We start from the raw sequence: 22,818 nt of genomic DNA, 5'->3' as shown, positions 1-22,818 counted from the left end.
ATTGATGCATATGACATTTGTGACTGCAAACTGGAAGAGAAAGATTGTGTACGATCCAAGTCACCTTTTTGATAAAAAGGTTTCTTCTATAAAGCACTTTGTTGACTTTGTCTTCAAGATTAACCCAAGGACTTTAGAAGTTGCTTTAGAAATGGTGAATAGATTGTTTGGTAACGTAGGCACATAAAGCACATCATTCAACCTTCAAAGGTGCATTATTAAGAGACATTTTCCACACCAACCACAAGCAAAGTAGCATAGTCATTAATATGGACTGATGAAGAGATAGGCTGATAGTTCTTCATATTGGAAGAGTGTGAGACATGTGAGAGGATGCCTCGTTGTAACCGGACGGCACCATGTGTAGATGGGAGTACGGGGGACCCAATCACATAAAATCAGAAATTATAAAGAATCAAACAGGATATGGTGCCAGGGAATTGGGCAACGCGGCAGTCAAGAGAGGAGAGGATGTGCTTGCAGGGCAGCAGGTAGACAACCGGTGGACGTGCGGGAGACGAGCACGGACTGAGGGCGGTGGGCAGGTGCACAGGAGACGAGCACGGACTGAGGGCGGCGGGCAGGCGCACCGGAGACGAGCACGGACTGAGGGCTTTTTTTAATTGCATGGGTTGCCCGCGTTGATCAACTCAACGTCCCCGCTTCCTTGGTTAGGGAGGAACACTTGAAATTCATTGTGTTGCTGGTAGTGGGTTCGAATACGCTCGTTTCACTTTTATAAGGGTGCACGTGGAAGCCTCCTCAATAGCAAGAAGTGGGGTTGGGAGGGAATCGAGAGGAATCTTGGATGGAAATGAATAAAAATAGGGTAGGAGCCAGTATGAGATGGGAAAATTATTGAAACAGACTTTAAATACTTGGTAATAGAATTGAAAGCTTCAAACTCTAAAGACCTAGAAATAGAATTGAACACTTAGTGACCAGAACATGACACAAAAAGATGGAGTTTCCCTGAGAGAGTGTTGGCCGATCAACTAGGTGCCTCTGGGAGTATTTCTTTATTTATTGATCAAGTTGTCAAAGTTACAACTTTCAGTGAGCACACACTCTCCCTCCGAGTCTTCCACAAAGTCACAAATCTGAGGATTAATGGCAAACTGGCCTCTCTTTTATAGGCCTTGGCCCAAAAGGCCCCAAGCACAAGTTATTTTTACAAGTATATAAAAGCACAGACGACATCTCTTTCAATAGATGGTACCCCAAAAGTACCCAAAAACAAGCTCACCACAAAGGTGTCACATAAGCCTGGTCTGTACGCTCTCACATTAGAAGTTTTACCGCAATTTGCGAGCAACTGCACACAGAGTTGGCTGACTAAGGATGTGTATAGCTACCAAGCCGCACACTCCAAGGACTTGGCAAGCATAGTTACATGGGACGGCGGGTCGGGGTCGGGACGGCAAAAGTCAGGAAACGGGGACGGGGTCGGAACGGCAAAAAAAAAAAGAGAGTTTTTTTGGCATTTTTTGACCTACACACATGCCACACACATAGAGCATCACTTTGACCATAAATTTACACTAAATAGACCAAAGAACACGAGTCATATAGGCTGAAATGTGCTAATAAAACATCGATGATTGATGGATACAAAATGAGAAGTGCATGCCACAAGGGCTCAAGAGTCAAAAAGCCTAAAGGACTTAGGACAAGCCTGAGGCCTCAAGGATAACAAAAAGTACAAAGGGCTATGTAGTAGGTAGAGTCGTAGACTCGAGAGTCGAGTGATCAATGATCATCAAACTCAAGAAGTGCTCGCCTGCTGAATCTCCACATCGTCGTCGTAGTCGAGGTCGTCAGCAACGTATGAGGGCTCCGGCTCGGGAGGCTCGCATTGAGGCTCGAAATCCTCCTCTAGCTCCTCCAAGAGAGTATCGGCCATAGATGGATTCTCTTGTGCCATCTCCCACTCAGTGAAAGGATCTGCCTTGTGTGTGATGCTCTTGGCAAGCATGCGCAAGTTAGCGCTCACAAACACCAAATCATTGGCCCTCTGAACGCCAAGGCGATTCCTCTTCTTAGAGGCAATGTGGCTGTACACACTCCATAGTTGCTCCAAGCAACTAGTGGTACATGCTTGGCTAAGGACACGAACAGCCAAGCGCTGCAAATGTGGGCCATCTCCTCCATAGTCCTCCCACCACAAAACGGAGCCAATCTTGTTGCGATCAAGCTCTGCATCTACACATCCATAGGAGCCCTTCTTTTGCCTGTAGTTGAGTAGCTCGTCTCTAATCTTGCGCCTAATGTCACTGCTAGGCTCAAGGCGCTCCAATGCAAGCCGCCATCCTTTGCTCACCTCCTTGTCGGTCTCTTGAGTCTTGACGCCTTCCTTGAAACTCAGGGTCAAGCACATAAGCTGCCGCATGAAGTGGAGAGTAGTATCCATTCCACCTCGACTCACACAAGCCATGAATCTCCGCATACTGAACAGGGTCAGGCACAAGCTTCTCAAGTGCCTCTATCATCCGATCCATGGCTTCGTAGACTTTGCCAATGCATGGCTGCAAGCCATCCACCACTCGAAGTAGGTGTAGAATAGGCTTGACCATGGCGTCAAGAGTCTTCACCTCCTCCCACCAAGCGGCGTCGTCGGCCCATTCTCGGCATTTCAATCCTACTGCTGATGTAGACTCCGGCATGGCCTGGAACTCATCACTGAGAAAGAGGCCCCTTAAGGCTCCGCCACATGTAGACAAGCGGCCTAGCATAAGCCAATTGAATGCAAATCTTGTCTCTGAATATTTGAGCAAAGACAACTGGCTCCTCTTTGAGAATTCATGGCGCACTTTTTGATGGTTGAGCACAAAGGAGACAATTCGAGAGGCGTCACCAATGGTGGGTGAAATCCATGACAAGTTCCCTATGTCCTTGAGGAGGTTATTGAGGCAATGCGCCATGCAAAATGTGACATGGATGCTGGGATACATGCCCTCAATGATAGCTCCGGCTGCCCTATTTGACGCCTCTCCATTTGCAACCATACAAAGGACATTCTCCGGGCCGGTGATCTCTATGGTGCTTGTCCACTCCGCAGCAAGCATCTCGGCGGCCTTGCCACTATCGGATGCATCATGTGACTCCACAAAGTACATCTCCCCCCGAGAGTAGGCCACCACCCCGTGGATGGACCGCTTGCGGGTGTCGCTCCATCCATCTACAAGAAGAGAGACGCCATTGGTCTCCCACAAATCCTTTGTTGCTTGGGCCGCTTGCTCCACGGCAAGCTTCTCTTTGTCAAGAAGGGTGGTGCGAAGCCTCTCCGATGAAGGTGGCACATAAGAGGAGCCATATTCCCCTATTTTCGTAACCATGGTTCGAAAGTATGGAGACCTATCCACACAAAATAGAGCATGTTGCGTTAGTATGGAGAGTCGAGAAATTATAACCCATTATGAATACAAAATGGAAGATTGCAATGTGCATATGCCAAGGGAAACTCACCGCGAAGCATGGAAGGCAATGTGGTCGTGGAAGAAGAATCGGGCAACCGACCTATCTACCTCTTCCTTCAATTTAGGATTCCAATTTTCGTTGAGAGTGGTTTGGCGATGCGGAAGGGAAGAGGACGGTGTAGATCCATGGCTCTTGAAGGTTCGAGAGATGTCGTCAAGGTTGGCTTCCCTTTGCTCTCGCGGTGTCGCCGTGGCGGAGGGATCAACGACAACAAAATGGCCCCTCTTGGCCGCTTCCGCAACCTCATACACCGTGAGTTTCTCAAGAAGATCCAACCTCTTCTCGGGAGCTACATGAGGGCAAAACTTCACCTCGTGACCGGGTTCATGAAGAAGATGGGCTCGCACTTTGTTTGAACCACCCGATCTCTTGTATGGACATAGCTTGCACGTCCATGGTCTTGCACCGCCACCTTTGCCACGCGAGCTAAAGTCGACTTCATCCCACCACGACCACGTTTGCACGGCGGGCCTCCTTCGAGAAGAAGCGGCTTGAGAAGTGGAGTTGGCTTGAGATGACATGATGGTGGAGAGACTCGAGAGAGTAGAGCTTAGAAGTTAGAAGGGTTAGAGGAGAGCTTGTGTGGAGAGAGAGTAAAGGAGAGCTTCAAAGTGGGTAGAAGAGGGAGAGGAGAGCTTCAAAGTTCAAACTTGAGCCTTGAGCTTGAGGGAAATGGAATGAGCATTGAGCATTGAGACTATGAGTATTAAGAGGCCCAAGGGAGCCTTTTATAGCCTCCCAAGGGCCAAGGCTTAAAAAATATGGCAGTTGGGGCTGCACAGAGCCGTTGCAAACGGTAAAAAACGGTTACTTTTTTGAATCCGACCCCGGCCGACCTCTGCCGTCCCCGTCCGGTCCGTCCGACCCCGGTCCGGCCCCGGCCGTCCCCCCTGCGACCCGCCCGTCCGGCCCGTTTTCCGTCCGTCCCTCGGCGTTCCCAGCCGTTCCCGGCCCGGTTACGGCCGTTCCCCGGCCCTAGGGCCCGTCCCCCCCGTCCCCTGTAACTATGTTGGCAAGCTTTCAAGAAAATTTTTGCGCGAAGTTACATGACATTTGACATCTTCCTTTGGAGTGAAGCTTCTGGCAAAGTGGGTATCCCCAAATGCTGGCCACAGAAACCCTAATAGATTACAATTTGAATTTTCTAGACATCTATCATAAGGAGTCCCTCCTCGAGTTGACAACCTCAGAGGCCCAGTGTGATTGCTTTATCATGGGACTGCCATCACCGCTACTGGAACACTGTCTGTCCAAGCCAGTTCTGACCATTCAAGAGCTTATGGACCTCTTGAATAACAGGTCTTGAGTTCAACTCCTCGTCGGCTAGATCTTTAAGGTCTCTTGGGATAGTTTCCTATGACGTCAAAACTCTCTTCTTCTTCTTCTTGTGTGTGTGTGTGTGTGTGTGTTGAGATGTATGGAGAGGCCCTTGGTATCTATGATCTCTCGACTGATCAGAGCCAAGGCCTCTGTACCCCACGCTATTAGCAGAGCTAGCTACCTCTCCTATGGAGATTGAGGCGCTTACCAAGTCAGTCTCCTTTGTGCACAGCTGTGGGATACTACTAGAGACATATGCTAGACTGGCCCTTGAGTCTTCTAGACAATTAGCTCTTCACGGGGACACTTCATGCTGGTATGCACAGATGACATCATGGTTTTAGACGCATGGTTCCACCATGGACAGGCTGCCCCCTTTCCAGTACTCTCTTCAGGCACCCTCGATGTCTCTTACATGAGTGGAGATTACTAGACTCATTCGTCGGGACCTGCTCCAGCTGGATACCAGGAGGACATGTGTCACAAGACGGGCACCACGTGCCAAAAGAAAAGAACAGACTGAACAGACTTTTAACACTTTAATAAATACAGAATTGAGAGAGAGAGAGACGACACACGACACGGAGTGACGGAATTCCACCCCAGAGAGTATTGGCCCCAAACCTTGGCGCCCCTTTCGGTATTTCTTTATATTGCATCAACACAGTACAAGCTGGTACTCCAGACTTTGCACCATCTCCAGGAAGCATGCCAGAGAATGAGCCCTAACCTCATATTTAAAGGCCCTTGGCCTAAAAAGCAATTATAGTGAAAAGCCTTCAAACTCAAAAGCATCTAGTCCAAAAGCAAAGCCAAAAAGCTGCCAGCGTAATTTACGAAAATCCGTACAGCTTGCCACGTCATCAGCCAACGCAAAACGCGGAATTCCGTACAGCTTGCCACATCATCCTACCAGCGCAATTTTCAAAAATTTGCCACATCATCAGTTTTTGCGTGTGTGCGGGTCCTGCTTTATTTTAATCCTTTATGTCACTTGGGGCCCCATCTTACGGGGTCCCCATAAGTTGGTAGGACTTCTTTTGTTACTTGCTCTTCTTAGGGTTTAGGCCCCTGGGCTGGCATCTGTAAGTTGGCTCCACTCTTTAGGCTTTGACACGTCAGCAGTTTGTGACAACATGGATAGAGCGGCCACAAGAGTTGGGCACGAAGATGGCTTTCTATAGAGAGCATCTTCTCCACCTCACAGGAGATGGGTTTGTGATTCGACCCAGCTACATGGACACATGTCTCATGATTTGCGGTGTGCCATTGGTCAGATACGCACATCCTCACATCAGCTGGAGATTGAGACTGGTAGATTTAGAGGGATACCAGTAGACATTAGGATATGCCACTTATGCTAGTTAGAGCCAGAGATAGAGCTACATTATATATGTCATTGCACAGTGTACTATGAGATAGGGGGTTGTTTCCACTGCTTGTTCAGAGAGGGTTTCGGCCTTTCTCTAGAGTCATGAGTTAAGAGGATCAGAGATGTCTTGGGCTATATCTACTTGAGTTACACAGATATAGAGACACTTTACTGGGGAGAGATAGAGAGAGATAGTCCCAGAGACAGATTACAGATTTCTTTTCACTAGATATGGGACAGCCAGAGGAGCAGTCATCATTGCAGAGCTCGGCCCACACTCATTCGACCACTACCGGCACTCTCATCGACCGAGCACCGGAGCTACATAGATCTAGACGGCCACGATTGAGGAGAGAGGCTACACAGCATTGACGGAGACTACAACAGAGGATTCGAGCCATACTCTCTCGATATCCAGAGTGCAGATGAGGATAGATTCTAGTAGTAGTATCTAGTTCTTTTGTACCCAGACATGGTATTAGATTTGCCATTTTGTAACAGATTGGTCATTTTGGCCTTTTGAAGACGTTAATATAACATTCCATTTCATCTCTCTCTCTCTCTCTCTCTCTCTCTCTCTCTCTCTCATGCTCACTCCCCTTGGTCTCTACGCTTCCGCATCGTTGACTTTGACATGGTATCAGAGCCCTTGGTGGAGCTCTGTGCTTGAAGGCCTTGGACGTGGAGGAGCCGCCCTGAAGAGAAGAGAAGACCCACTATTGCCGGCACCTTCACCCCACCCCATCTCCAGCAACGTTTTAAAATGCTCTAGCGTTTTCCGTCCCACTCCCTTTGTCGCTGTCCACAGTCAGCAAGCTGCTAGCATTTCAAAACGCTAGTCTGTAGTGCCTCTGTAGCCCACGACACCCACGTGCCCCCCCTGCGTTTTAAAACATGTAGCAGGCAGCCTGCTTGACTTGGGCGGCACCGCTGCCTTTTTGTGCGGTCTTGTTGAAACGCAGATCTCAAGCACTTAGGCTTCGACAACGGCCCCCCTCTTTCGTTGCCATCACCATGAAACGCGTTTCGACAGGTCAAGACAGGTGAAACGTTTCGGGCATTGAAACGTTTTGCTCATCAAGTGAAACACGAGCCGTTTCACTAACAACAAGTTACCATAGTTTTAGTTTCAAAGTTGCTAAACGCACATTTCGGTCTCACGTTTCACTGTGCTCTCATTTTGGACTGAAACGTTTCGTGGTGAAACTCCGCATTTCAAGGTGAAACGTTTCGGCCTTGAAACGTTTTGTGGTTACGCTATGAATCGTTGGCAATTGCAAGCGCCCACGACCCAACGTTTTAAAATGCTGTGGGCTAGCACTTGTTGGCAACAATGAGAGTGTTGCAAATTGAAGCGGGGCCCGTCCTTGGAGACATCGGCTCTTTTTTTTTGGTGGCTCGGAGCCCAAGAGAGGGATAGCAGAGGGTGCGGAGCAGTTTGGCATAAGCCGTGGAGTGGAAAAACGGCTTGGAAGAGGTCAGGAGCTTGGAGAATTTTTTCGGCTTGGTTCGTGCGGCCACCCTTGGAGTGCGAGAAAGTTTTGCGAAATTCTTGTTCTTCCAATTGCATCATGGCCCCCCCTTGCTCGATAGGAACAGCGTTGTGGTCGACAACAAGGTTAGGAAAGCGACATTGAAGAACTAAAAGGGTAGAGATATTGTACTTGATGTAAAATTGAATGGTGAGTCCATCCGACCTGTATCGGCTTCGGCCGTTTCAAAATTAATGAAATCTAGTCCGTTTGTTTACTCAATCTACTTGAATGAGTTAAATGAAAATAAAACATCCAATTTGTCTGATCTTGAGAAGGAACGACAAGATTTCTTACAAGCTCAAGCCGATTGCTTCTTTGTCGGGAAAGTTACCTCCTCAGCGATCTTAAGATCATAGGATTGATTTGATTCCTGGCAGCACGCCACCGAACTGGCCACCCTACCGAATTAGTAGAGTCTAGAACGAGCAAATTACGAACCAAGTAAAAGAGCTTCCAGAAAGGGATCTAATTCAGCCTAGCACATCACCGTTTTGTTCGCTAGTGTTGTTGGTATTGAAGAAAGATGGATCTTCGAGAATGTGCATTGACTACAGAGCCCTCAGCAAAATCACCATCAAGAACATGTTTCCAATACCCAAGATCGATGATATAGTGGACAAGCTACAAGGTTCTACATGCTTTAGGAGAATCCATCTGAAAAGTGGCTATCATCATATGAGGATCGCTCCTGGAGATGTATACAAGATTGCATTCGGATGTCCTTTGGAGTGTACGAGTATTTGATCATGTAACAGACTTGGACACCCCAAGTCGAGAATCTTGCTTGACACACGAGAGAATCGCTTTAAAAAAAAACATTTCACGAACATTATTACAATTTAATAGAGTCGACACCGTAGTTCCGTGCCAGAGGTATTGGCCCCATAGTGTGGCGCCCTTTGGATATTTATTTTTAAATTAATGCTTGAGCAAAGTACAAAGTCCGAGGGTCCTCTCTACTCAGTGCTTGTCAGCAAATCTGAGTGGAAGAGAGGCCCTAGGTACATATTTATAGGCCCAAGGTCTTCTCAAAAGCAGTACATGAAAAGCTTCAAACTCAAAAGCATCTGGTCCTTCCAAAAGCTGCAGCCCAGCCAACATAAAATCCACCGCAAATCGCGGGCGTCCGTATGGCTTGCCACGTCAGCAGCGAGCATGTATTACGGATGTCGGTACGACCTGCCACGTCAGCAACCAACACATATTGCGGGTGTCGGTACCGCTTGCCATGTTAGCAACCTTCACGCAATACTTTATTTTTGTCCCTTGGGCCCCATCGGACGGGACCCCATAAGTTGGAACAACTTATCATCTCAAATCTTTCAAGGTTTGTTAGGGTGGACATGCCACTTCATCATTTTGTGACATCCCCCCTCTTGAAGAATTTTAATCGCCCTCGATTACGCCTGCAAAAACAAACATAAGCCATAAACCAATCCAGTAGACATTGACTCTAAGTACCGACGCACTATACGACACAAATCCAACACTTGCACAAAGATGACAGTCACTGAACATCAAATCACATTCAAATCAAATCACATAAAATCCATCGAGATCTAGGACCATGATCTCTCGGGAACGTGTTTAGCAATTGCATCTAGATCCACACTGGACCTCACTGATGTCGAATTGACTAATTCTTATTGCTATCATGTCCATAGAATCTCAAGACCGGAATACTGTAGTCATTTCTTCTTTCAAAACTGCACTCAAACACAATCACATGAGAGAGTGCACATAAATCAGATTCATTTCAGGAATTCCCATTTCAAAGTACTTCATTCATAAAGTCATAAAGCAAATTACTACTAGCACATCAGTATCCCTGAAATCCAAAGGGAAATCAGTGACTTTATTCAATCCGGGTAATCAGTGACAATCGAGCAGAGTGACTCCCCTCTTGTGCAATTCCTTCTGCACCTGATTCAACCTTGTTGATCTGCGGGATCTTTTGGAATAGTCGAAGCTAGACCGAAAGCCTCAAGGTAAAGTTCAAGTATCTGAGGAGTATCTGCTAGGTCCTCCTCCTTTATCCACTTCGCATCCAATGCTAGATAGTTCTTGAATCTCACTAAGAACCGCCGTATCACTTTACGTGTCACTTTTCTTTCCTTGTGAGCCAGTATCTGTTCATGAACGAGTATCTCCTCGCTCTCTTCTACTTCAGGTTGCTCCTCAGGCTCCCTGTTGACTGGCACCTCACCTCTAAAGAGACTCACATGACAAGAATTGCGAATCTTCCAAGTATCTAGAAACTTCAGTCTGAAAGATACATCATTTATCTTTTCTTGAATTTGGAAAGGGCCATAATATCGCATACTTAGCTTTGGAAAAAGCTGCTCCTTTCCCTTTCTTTTTCTGAGGTGTGCCTTTTCAAATCGTAAGAGCACCCCAATCATCTTCTTTCAACTGCAAGTCGCATCGATATTTATTAGCTGCCTTCTTATGCGGTGCTTGAGACTTCTCAAGAGCCTCATGAACCTTGGCAAAAGCAGTATCCAAATCTCTCGTGTACTGATCCGCTTCAAAAATCTTGTCTTTGGTGCTTAGATATGGAGGAACCTTCTTAGCACCCTCGATTACTTCAAATGGCACCTTCCCCATCGATGAATGAACCGTGTTGGTGTAGGCAAATTCCACCAAGGGCAAGTACTTTTCCCATTGATTCTTTTGATCCGAAATGGAAGACTTCAATTAATTCAAAACCAGTGTCATGTGTGCACTTCACTTGCGCTACGTGGACATGCTTCTGCCATAGTCTAGCATGAGTCTTAGCTTAGGATTGAGCCTGGCACCTTTGTGAGCCTCTAGCAAGACGTGCATGTCTAGGCCGGTCACACTTGCATCGCCTCTCTTGCACAAAACATTCATTTTCATCATGCAATCATTTTTATTGCGTGAACCACCTCTTATAGGTCATTTATTAATAAGTGTCTTTTCATTTACCCTTGTTGGATTGTAGGTAGGGAAAATGGCTAAAGGAACTATAAAATAAACCCATTGGGCACTCAATAGAAGCAGAAGAAGCAGGGACACAAGGAGGCAGGCACCCAACAGTCAGGCAGCACCTCAGGAGCCCTAGCGTTTTCTCAGGACAAGATCAGCGTTTTCAGCCTTTAGTCCTTTCAGTTCAGCCCGTGACCTCGCCGTACTGCGCCCATCCGGTAGCAGTACCTTGCCGTCACGACCCCCAGCATCCAAACCTGCCAGCGTTTTCTGTTTTCAGCCTAAAGCAGCCAGCACTTTGCAGATTCAGCCTAGATCAGCTAGCATTTTTACTTTGCAGCCTCGGATGCATTGGCGGTTGGAGATCCTCGCCGAAGAACCGGCACAATTGCAGAGCTCTAGCAGAAGTACCTAGCGTTTTCAGATTTCAGTCTAGACACCATCGTCGTCGTCGACATTGTCATCGTCGTCATCAGCATTGTCGTCGTCGTCGTTAGCATCGTCGTCTCGACATCATCATCGTCGACATAGACCTTAGCAGTATCTCCTTGTCAACCTCATCGTCGTCGACATAGACCCATCAATAGCCAGTACCCAACACCAGTAGCATCAATACCCATTAGTGTCACAAACTGATGATGTGGCAGTGCACGGACACACACACACCTATTGGTGTGGCAGTGCGTATGGATTTCCTGATTTTACACTGACATGATATATACGGAATTGTGCTTTTAGTGCTGGCTGCTTTTACTGGCAGATTTTTAGCCAATTAATTTTTGGGCAGTTTGCTTTTGAGTTTGAATGCTTTTGGGGCTCTGACCACATTGCGTGGGGCCTGAACCGAATCAGATGAACGAAAGTACAAAACTTTGCCTCACTTGGGGCAAAGTGAACAATCAGGAAGCCCTCATTTTCTTTGATAGAGGAGCCAAGGCCAACTTCTTTTCACTTGAATTGGCGGCTCGACTTGGAATTACGCCCGATAGGCTGAGGCCACAAGGCGAAGGCAGTTCTAGCGGCACCCGGACGGGATGTTGCCATTACACCGATCATTGGCGAACTTCGTTTGTAATGTCATGGGTGTTTAGGGCACGAGGACTGTTATATTATACCTTTGGAAGGGTGTGATCTCCTCCGAGGAATCCCTTGGTACCACAAGAACAACGCCGTGGTTGACTATCGGGCTGAGAAAGCGACTTTGACAAATGAAGGGCAAAGAGATTGTACTTGATGAAATTGGGTTTCTTTACTCAATTTTTTTGAGAGAACTGAATGATGATTGAAGGTCTAATATGTTTGACCTCGAAAAAGAAGGACAAGATTTTCTACAATAGGGGCTGATGTTTCTTTGAAGGCGTACAAAGCGAGTTGCCTTCTTTACGTCGTGAAGATCACACGATTGATTCCTGGTAGTACACCATCGAACTCGCCACCTTACAGAGTTAGCCGAGGCCAAAATAAAGAACCAATGAACCAGAACAGATTTCCACCTTACGAGGATCAATGATATACTTGACAGACTTCAAAATTCTACTTGCCGAATTGATATGAAGAGTGATTATCATCAGATCTGTACTGCTCATGGAGACGTCTGCTTTCAGGACGACTTTTTGGATTTTCAAAGAGTACCGATCATTTGTGGGTTTTCCAGACACTAAGGAAGCATACATTGCTTATAAATGTGAAAAAGAACAAGTTTTTCTTGCCTAAGATACATTTCTTGGGACACATCGTCTCGGCAGAAAGGGTACAGATGGATCCGGCCAAAAGTGACACTATCCGCGATTGGCTTGACCTGAAGAATGTTCATGAAGTTAGAAGCTTCTTGGGCTTGTGTTCCTACTACATGTGGTTCATTCGAAAGTTTGCAGAGGTAGCTTACCCTTTGTACATTTTGACTCAGAAAGGAGTCCCTTTCTCGTGGGGATCCACAGAGGTGACTGCCTTTCAGACGCTTAAAGAAAAAGTGACTACTAGACCGGTTTTGGCTTTGCCGGACTTGCAAAAGCCATTCAAAGTTTTTTTGTGATGCTTGTGGTCGTGGTTTGGGAGCGGTCTTAATGCAAGAAGGCCATGTGATTGCCTATGAAAGCCGATTGTTTTCAAGGCGAGAATTGACAGCACAGATTTATGAGAAAGAGCTACTAGCAGTGATCCATGCTCTTACTCAGTGGCAACATTACATACTCGGAGCCGATTTCACGGTCTTTACCGATCATCAGAATTTATGCTACTTCTTGTCATAGAAGCAACTTTCGAAAAAGCAGGCGATGGGCTAACATCTTGTCACAATTTCACTTTCAGATTATCCATGTTCAGGGACAAAAAACTTGGTGGCAGATGCATTGTCTCGGAAACCCCTAGTCTTGGCTATTTCGGTGATTCATCATAGAAGCTTCGAGGATATGGTTGATTAGTACACCACCGATCCGGATTTGTTTTTTCCGATGTATTCACTCGGATATAGAATTGGGAGATAGTAGCAGGATATTCCATAGGAGATGGCTACTTGATAAAGAAAACGATGCTGTACGTCACACAGCCGTTGAGGGAAAAGGTTTTGACTGAGTGCCATTATCCACTTTTCACGGGCCACCGCGGCATCGACACCACCTTGAAAGGTGTGGACCGTTACTTCTTTTGGCCGAGGCCCACGAAGGATGTAGACGACTTTGTTTGCAGCTGTTTAGTATGCCAGGAGGTCAAGTCTGACAGGCATAAGGCACAGGGATTACTATAGCTTTTACCCATTCCCACCGTCCCTGGGAAAGTATTGCAACAGATTTCATTTTTGATCTCCCGAAAACTCAGAGTGGGCATGATGGCCTTTGGACGGTCATCAACAGATTCAGTAAGCAGGCTCACTGCTCTGCAGTGAAGAAGACAGTTAAGCCCGATCCTTTGGCAAAACTGTTCGAATATATGGCATGTCTGAGTCCATTGTTTTTGAACAAAGATCCCTAGGGGGTCTACTAGTTGTTTTGGATGGCAATTTGGGAGAACATTGGCACGTGGTTGCCGTTCTCGTCCTCGTTCCACCCGCAGACAGATGGGCAATTTGAAATAGCCAATTTAATGGTTTTAAATTTGTTGAAGTCTTCTTCTTCTTCTTCGAATCAGAAGACTAAATGGGAAAAGTATCTGCCCTTGGTGGAGTTTGCCTACAACGACACATGGGGAAGATGCCATTTGAAGTGTTCGAGGGTGCTAAGAAGCTTCTTTAATTTATTAAGCACCTAAGACAAGATTTGTTTGAAGCAGTTTTTTGAAAAAGTCTAGAAGGCATGGAAGGCCACCTAGCAGTTCAGAGGAGGAGAGCTCGTTGTCACCAGCGTGTGACTACTATCTATCCTTTTTGTTGATTTCTTTCTTATTATCTATTTACTTTCACTTTTTGGAAACACCCCTCGGGAAATCTAACTGCCCTGCATTGCATAGCTAGTGTGGAACTGTCCAGAGGGAGTCCAGGCCTGAGGGCAAGAGAGCACTAAGGTTGGACAAGGACTATGGTTAGCCAAGTGGGGTCATTGACTAGCCAAAGTGGAATCCTTTGCTACAGAGGCTACATTTCAGTTCTGGATGTGGCCGCAGTGTACAAAGAGGGTCGGATGACCTAGAAAGATACAATGGCAGCATCTCCTAAAATTTAGGGAACTGCTATTTTGGGACCTGAAAATGTGTTGGCGTCATTACCTCCGGAATGACAAAGGGAACATTTTCTTACTCTGCCGTGAAGTCAACTGGGCAACCGGTTGGGATATTTTTAGGCGGCAACCCCGAAACGGGAAAATGCTTGTAAAAGTGCCAAGTGGCACCTTCTGGTGCACTTGCCTTATGCAACAAGAAGTGGCGCTGAATTTGAAGAGGAGAGAGCCTCATTTTCAGATTTTGTCACAGGTTAAGAGCTATGGAGTGCTTGCTTTCCCTCTTATGCACAGTGCGGTGCCAGGAGTGATGCCCTGCACGCTACGCACTGCCCTCTCTCTCCCCTTTGGCAGTATGTTATGCCCCTCTAGTGGGCTCTTCATTTGACCAATGTACAGTTGTGTGGGTTCATGCGCGATTGCCGAGGCAAGAGCCTCTTGCACAGGTATTGGATTAGCTAGCGGCTAATCCCCCCGCAGGTACAGGTGAATTCGGAGAGGTTTCACGCCAGAAATCTCGTCCGATTCAAAGGGCAAGTAGCCCTACAGGTGCGGGAGCTCGAGGACTTGCTAGGGATGCGACCGGCACGCGGAACGGAGCCCGAAACAGTGAATTACAGCCTGCTGTGTATTTTTGCAGGTTTAGGGTTTTGGCCCTAAACGGACCCTAATACCCCCAGGAGGTTCGGGGACGCAAGGGGACCGCTGTACAGGCGATCTGGCGTATTTTCAGGGCTGAAAACAGAGAATTCAGCGTGCTGCAGATTCTCGCCAGGGTTTTGCAAAGTGCCCGTATGCGTCGGGAAAGTCAGTCAATGCGTGGGAATACTGACCGTGAAGGGTTCTAGTACAGTTATGCTGCCGAAATCGGGCTGGAACAGTGGAAATTCAGCCGAGTTTGTGCGGGGCAGCTTGTAGGAACCACAGCGTTTATTCCCTCTTTTGAACAATAAAGAAATACCGAAAGGGGCGCCTAAGTTAGGGGCCAATCTGGTGTCTGTCTACTCATACAGGTGCAATCTAGCAGCCTGTATCCCTCTCCCCTTTGTTGTGTCTTGAAAATACAAGTAAAATAGACGACTAATAATGGGTGAAAGCTAAATCAAGGTTTAAAGTAAAGTCTACCGCCCTTTTTGGATCAAACAGGCCGGTTACATGGTTCCATCGACGGGATTAAATCACTTTTTTCCATAGAAGTGAGCCTTGGTCAGTTTTGGGCTTGAAGACACAGGGGATCATAGACCAGACACAGGGAATTGTAATTATGGTTGACAGTCCAGATGATGTGACTGAAGAGGTTTCCTCTTCACAGGGTCAACAGACACATGAAGTGGGTGAGTCCTCAAGACCACCACAGACTGATGATGATATATTCAGGACCCAGTTGGCTACTGCTGTGGCTATGTTCACACAAGTAATGCAGAATCCGAGGTTTTTAGCCTTTCTGCAACCTCCGGTTCCGTCTCAGCAAGTTGGGTCACTGGATCATATTCAAAAGCCTGTTAAGGCTCGAACACAGGTGATTCATACCGCACAGTCAATGGAAACACCTGTACACTTGACGGAGAACATGCAGTCTCCACAACGTATGCCTAAGGTGCAAGAACAGGTGGCTGAGATGCCAGTTTAACAAGCTGTACCAATTCAGCCCGCCACCTTTCAGCAGCCTATAGCTGGTTCTAATGGGCAGGGAAGCAACTTACAGGCTATGCAACAGGTCTTCCCACCACCTTCAGTACACCCTGGCTATTTTGGAGGTGGATCCGTATTCCAAAGCATGGCTGGTCATGCACCTGGAAATCAGTTTTATACGCCAGGAACAGTGTTTGGGGGTGCTCAAACGATGATGCCTAACCCCATGTACAGTGTCATGGGTATGCAACCAGGGTTTCAAAGCACTCAGGGACAATTTGGGATGCCACAAGCAAATTTTGGTATGGCTGGAATTACAAATCAGCAGCCAAATATGGCATTTCCAGGTCAAGTTAATAGCGGCCAAGGAACACAGATGAACCCTATTAGTGTTCCCATGTTTCAGTCACTTCCATATGACAATTTAACGCCGCTGGAGAGGCCAACTCCGTACAAAGAAGGTGGCAAAGGAGTGTCATTCACGACCTTTACAGGGTTTGATGACAGGAAGAAGGCTCTTTCATTCCTCCAGCAGTTTGACAAGGCCTATGCAGGGGGAAACTTTACAGAGGCTTCAAAGGTCCGCAAGGCAGCCACTTTCTTGACAGGGAATGCGGGACAATGGTGGACAACTTTATTGCTTCAAGGGCAAGCTCCGTCCACATGGATTTACTTCAAGCAGATTTTTGCAGCAGCATGGTTATCTGATGATTTCGAAGCAGATGTCATGACAGAATGGCACCAGCTTAATGCTGCCACTTGCAGAAATCTGGATGATTACAATCGGAAGTTTTGGAAAGCTCTACTTCCAGTAACTTCCTATAGGTTTGTGCCATTGACAGAACAGATAGAAAAATACTGTTGTGGCCTACCCAAAGGATTGAGAAAATACTGCACAAAGACCAAAGTCACTACTTTGACGCAGCTCATCGAGGTAGCAAACACTGGCAATGGTTTGCTCAAGGGAGAAGATTGTGAATTTAACACTGGCGTCAAGGCAGGATCAGGCAAGAAAAATTCAGCCAAGAAGCACGTTCCCAATGAGGCTCCTAAAGGGACTCAGGAGTCGGCCAACACAGGGAAAGACAAAGCTACGGCTGAATCAGAAAAAGGACCAGCAAAGAAATGGAAAAGACGTTTTCCTCGCAAGTCAGAAGAGCAAAAGAAGGTCCTGAGGACAGAGAACAAATGCTTTATATGTGAGCAGCCTGGCCACATTGCTTACAATTGTCCTACAAAGAAAAGGCCAGCTGATTCTGAAGACAAGGAAGACAAGAAAGGAAAGAAGCCCATGGCTGGTCTAGTGCCAGATATGGTGGGCGACAAGCCAAATTCAGATGCAAGTGAGCTTTGCAGAGCATGGGGAAAGGTTAGGGATCAAACAGTGCTTATCTTCTTTGATCCAGGTGCCAAAGCCAACTTCATTTCCCCAGAATTGGCTTCAAAGTTGGGAATCAGACCTGAAGAGATGGGGTATACAGCAGAGGCAGGTTTGGCATGTCCTGGCCATACAGAGGCTGTGACACCCATCATTGGAAAGTTGCGTCTACATATCCAGTCCTATGTAGATGCTGAAGAATTTTACATCATGCCACTGGACGGATGTGATGTGTTGTTAGGTATTCCTTGGTTATTTCGTGTACAGGGAATCATGGATGCCTACAACAAAAAGATCACTGTACAGAGCAGGGGAAAGACTCACATTCTGGATGTAAAGCTTAAAGGGGAGTCTATTCCTACTGTATCAGCTTCTGCTATTACTTCTGTAATGAAAAAGCATCTTTCTGCGTACTTGGTTTTTGCACGTGAAGTGTCAGATTTTGATGAATCAAATTTATCTGTGCTAGATAAAGAAAGGTCAATGTTTTTACAACAGTATAGTGACTGTTTTTCCGATTCATTACCGTCTCAATTACCGCCAGAGAGACCCGAGGACCATGCGATAGATTTGGTGCCAGGCTGTAGCCCACCAAATAAGCCTCCGTACAGGGTTAGTGCGGCTCAGCAGAAAGAGATAATGGGCCAAGTACAGGAGTTGTTAGAAAAGGGGCTGATTCAGCCCAGTTCATCTCCATTCTGTTCTCCAGTGTTGTTGGTGCAGAAAAAGGATGGCTCATGGCGTATGTGCATCGACTACCGTGCACTGAACAAGAATACCATCAAGAATAGGTTCCCTATACCTAGAATTGATGATATTATGGACAAATTAGAAGGAGCAGCTATGTTTAGCAGGATAGATCTAAAGAGTGGGTATCATCAGATCCGCATTAGATCAGAGGATGTGCACAAGACTGCTTTTAGAACAACGTTTGGCCTTTACGAATTTTTAGTGATGCCCTTTGGTCTCACAAATGCTCCTGCTACGTTTAATAGGATGATGGACAGAATTTTCCGTCCACACCAGCAGTTTGTTGGTACATTCTTTGATGACATGATAGTCTACTCAAAGAATGAAGAGGAGCATAGGCATCACTTGGCCATTGTGTTCAAAGAGCTACGCAGTCATAGGTTGCTCATCAATGCAAAGAAAAGTGAGTTTTTTCTGGAAGAGATTCACTTTCTGGGACACATTGTCTCAAAGGACGGTGTCAGAATGGATCCTGCAAAAGTCGAAGCGATCAAGTCATGGCCAAATTTGAAGACGGTGCATGATGTCCGAAGCTTTTTGGGACTATGCTCCTATTACAGAAGGTTTATCCGAAATTTCGCTGAGATTGCTTCACCTTTACATGCTCTTCAAAAGAAGGCAGTCACCTTTAGATGGACACAAAAAGAGATTTCAGCTTTTAATCTCTTAAAGGAAAAGATGACTTCGGATCCAGTCATTGTGTTGCCAGATCTTAGGAAGTCATTTGTGGTCCAATGTGATGCCTGCGGTAGTAGCATTGGTGCTGTGCTAATGCAAGATGGCAGGGTAGTAGCCTATGAGAGCAGAATTTTGCAAGGGCCAGAGATGACCATGCAGGTCTATGAGAAAGAGTTACTGGCTGTGATTCATGCGCTCTTAAGTTGGAAACACTACCTGCTAGGTGCAGATTTCGTTGTCCAAACGGATCATCAGACCTTGCGATACTTCTTGACACAGACAAAGTTATCTGAGAAGCATATGCGATGGGCAAATATCTTGTCCATGTTCCATTTTCAGATTGTGCATGTGGAAGGCAAGAAGAACGTTGTGGCTGATGCCTTGTCAAGAAAGCCACAAATTTCAGCTGTGTCGATTCCTTATCATCATGAACTTGATGATATGAGAGAACAGTATGCAAATGATGAAGATTTTGCAAGGGTCTTCGAGCAACTAATGGATGGACAACGTCATGAACACTATCTTCTTAAAGACGGGTTCATGATGATGCATGGCAGATTGTGTGTCACAAAGCCATTGCGACGCAAAGTTATGGAAGAGAGTCATGTCCCACCGTATGCAGGGCATCGTGGTATCGATGCTACAGTTAAAGCGGTTGAGACATTCTTCTATTGGCCTACATTGAGAAGGGATGTGGATGCCTTTGTGCGAGAATGCCTAATATGCCAAAAGGTCAAGTTTGACAGGCAAAAGGCACCAGGGTTATTGCAACCACTACCTATTCCAGATAAACCATGGGAAAGTATTGCTATGGATTTTATCTTTGATCTTCCAAGAACGCAGACAGGAAATGATGGTATTTGGACCATTATTTGCAGATTCAGCAAACAGGCTCATTTTATTCCTGTCAGGAAGAAGATAAAGCCAGATCAGATGGCACGCTTGTTTATGAGCAATATTTTCAAGTATCATGGCATGCCACAGTCGATTATTAGCGACCGTGATCCACGCATGACTAGTTTGTTCTGGAAAGGCTTGTTTGAGAATATGGGTACCACGCTCAAATTCTCTTCGTCATTTCATCCTCAAACAGATGGGCAGTCAGAAGAGGCAAATTCTACTGTCCTAGATCTGCTGAAGTGCTATGTGTCAGAGCATAAAGGAAAGTGGGAGCAGTATTTGCCATTGGTGGAGTATGCATACAATAATACAGTGCATTCATCAACTGGCAAGGCACCTTTTGAGATAGTTGAAGGTGGCAAGAAAGTTCCTCCCATACTGCATACAAAGGACAAGATATTTGAAGCAGATAAGTATGTTCAAGACATGGATGAAATGTACAAGAAGGTCAAAGTGGCCTTAGAAAGGACTCAGGCAAAGCAAAAGAAAGCAGCTGATCGTCACCGTCGTGAAGTGGTATATTCACTTGGTGATTGGGTGCTTCTACGGTTTGAAAAGGCAAGGTTAAAGAAGATGAAGGGCAAGGAAAGACTCTTTCCAAAGCTCAGCATGCGTTACTATGGGCCTTTTCAAGTATGCGACATAATCAGTGATGTTGCATATAGGCTGAAATTGCCTGACAGTTGGAAGATTCACAATGCGTTTCATGTGAGTCTTCTCAGACCCTATGTGGGTGATGTGCCAGAAGATATACCAGCTGAAGATCAGCCGGAAGTCGAGGAACTTGACGAGATCTTGGTCCCTGAACAGATTTTGGCACACAAAGAAAGGAAAGTGAAAGGCAAGGTTGCTAGGCGTTACTTGGTAAAGTTCAGAAACTATCCACCAATGGATGCTAAGTGGATGGAAGAAGGTGAACTTGCAGAGTCACCAACTGTGTTATCACTTTACCTGGAAGCCTTCGATTTGCAACCTACCTTGACCCCTTGAGTTTCAAAGCTAAATGGATTGTCAGTGTGACAATGGCTTCTGAAACAAATGATGTACATGGTATTTAAAGTGAGCTCAAATGAAATACCTGTTACATGAATGTTAGAGCTGTACAGATTGTCAGTTTGGCAATTGCTCTTATGGAATGTCCAAAAGTTTGGTTAGTGCTATAGAAGTGAGTATTTCTTGTCAGTTTGTCAAGGATACAGTGATTGCTTCTATTGAAGAGTACATGTGTAACTGCATTCTTAAACTGTCGGTTTGGGTATGCTCGAAAGTGTTACGGGATCCAACGTGTACGATAAGACAGTGGCAAAATGTGCAGCTATCATTTTGTCATTGGAAAGTTAGTGACTCAAAGCAATGGCAGAGTGCGAAGCTACCACTATGTCATTGGCACAGGGTTCACACGCAGGCAATACATGAGTCGACGAGGTGTTGAATACACCAGGGTTGACAATGAGCATGTATGTGTCGTATATGTGTCGACAGGTGTTGAATACATCAGTGTTGACAGTAAGCATGTACGACATAGATGCAAACGAGGACGTTTGAGATTTCAAGAGGGGGGTATGTCACCAGCGTGTGACTACTATCTATCCTTTTTGTTGATTTCTTTCTTATTATCTATTTACTTTCACTTTTTGGAAACACCCCTCGGGAAATCTAACTGCCCTGCATTGCATAGCTAGTGTGGAACTGTCCAGAGGGAGTCCAGGCCTGAGGGCAAGAGAGCACTAAGGTTGGACAAGGACTATGGTTAGCCAAGTGGGGTCATTGACTAGCCAAAGTGGAATCCTTTGCTACAGAGGCTACATTTCAGTTCTGGATGTGGCCGCAGTGTACAAAGAGGGTCGGATGACCTAGAAAGATACAATGGCAGCATCTCCTAAAATTTAGGGAACTGCTATTTTGGGACCTGAAAATGTGTTGGCGTCATTACCTCCGGAATGACAAAGGGAACATTTTCTTACTCTGCCGTGAAGTCAACTGGGCAACCGGTTGGGATATTTTTAGGCGGCAACCCCGAAACGGGAAAATGCTTGTAAAAGTGCCAAGTGGCACCTTCTGGTGCACTTGCCTTATGCAACAAGAAGTGGCGCTGAATTTGAAGAGGAGAGAGCCTCATTTTCAGATTTTGTCACAGGTTAAGAGCTATGGAGTGCTTGCTTTCCCTCTTATGCACAGTGCGGTGCCAGGAGTGATGCCCTGCACGCTACGCACTGCCCTCTCTCTCCCCTTTGGCAGTATGTTATGCCCCTCTAGTGGGCTCTTCATTTGACCAATGTACAGTTGTGTGGGTTCATGCGCGATTGCCGAGGCAAGAGCCTCTTGCACAGGTATTGGATTAGCTAGCGGCTAATCCCCCCGCAGGTACAGGTGAATTCGGAGAGGTTTCACGCCAGAAATCTCGTCCGATTCAAAGGGCAAGTAGCCCTACAGGTGCGGGAGCTCGAGGACTTGCTAGGGATGCGACCGGCACGCGGAACGGAGCCCGAAACAGTGAATTACAGCCTGCTGTGTATTTTTGCAGGTTTAGGGTTTTGGCCCTAAACGGACCCTAATACCCCCAGGAGGTTCGGGGACGCAAGGGGACCGCTGTACAGGCGATCTGGCGTATTTTCAGGGCTGAAAACAGAGAATTCAGCGTGCTGCAGATTCTTGCCAGGTTTTGCAAAGTGCCCGTATGCGTCGGGAAAGTCAGTCAATGCGTGGGAATACTGACCGTGAAGGGTTCTAGTACAGTTATGCTGCCGAAATCGGGCTGGAACAGTGGAAATTCAGCCGAGTTTGTGCGGGGCAGCTTGTAGGAACCACAGCGTTTATTCCCTCTTTTGAACAATAAAGAAATACCGAAAGGGGCGCCTAAGTTAGGGGCCAATCTGGTGTCTGTCTACTCATACAGGTGCAATCTAGGAGCCTGTATCCCTCTCCCCTTTGTTGTGTCTTGAAAATACAAGTAAAATAGACGACTAATAATGGGTGAAAGCTAAATCAAGGTTTAAAGTAAAGTCTACCGCCCTTTTTGGATCAAACAGGCCGGTTACACTCGTCCTCTTTTGACAATGACTAGATCAACACGAAAACCAAGGAGTTCAAGGAAGAGAGTTAGGTCGTTAGGTTTCAGACATTTTTTTCAGGCTACCAAGACCACCATCGAGCCCTTGAGTTTGTACAACAGTTTGACGT

At 46.3% G+C, this 22,818-nt stretch overlaps 1 protein-coding gene across 5 annotated transcripts in view; it reads left to right on the top strand.

The window, feature by feature from the left end:
* The window catches only part of LOC147421044 (uncharacterized), a 76,987-nt gene that overhangs the window by 1,651 nt on the left and 52,518 nt on the right, over positions 1-22,818 (top strand). The window lies entirely within an intron of this gene.

The sequence above is a fragment of the Adiantum capillus-veneris genome, chromosome 28 (assembly GCF_014529385.1).
Source record: "Adiantum capillus-veneris isolate H3 chromosome 28, ASM1452938v2, whole genome shotgun sequence".
Lineage (NCBI taxonomy): Eukaryota > Viridiplantae > Streptophyta > Polypodiopsida > Polypodiales > Pteridaceae > Adiantum > Adiantum capillus-veneris.
Note: the sequence above shows the minus strand (reverse complement) of the source record. Positions and strands in the feature narration are given on the sequence as shown.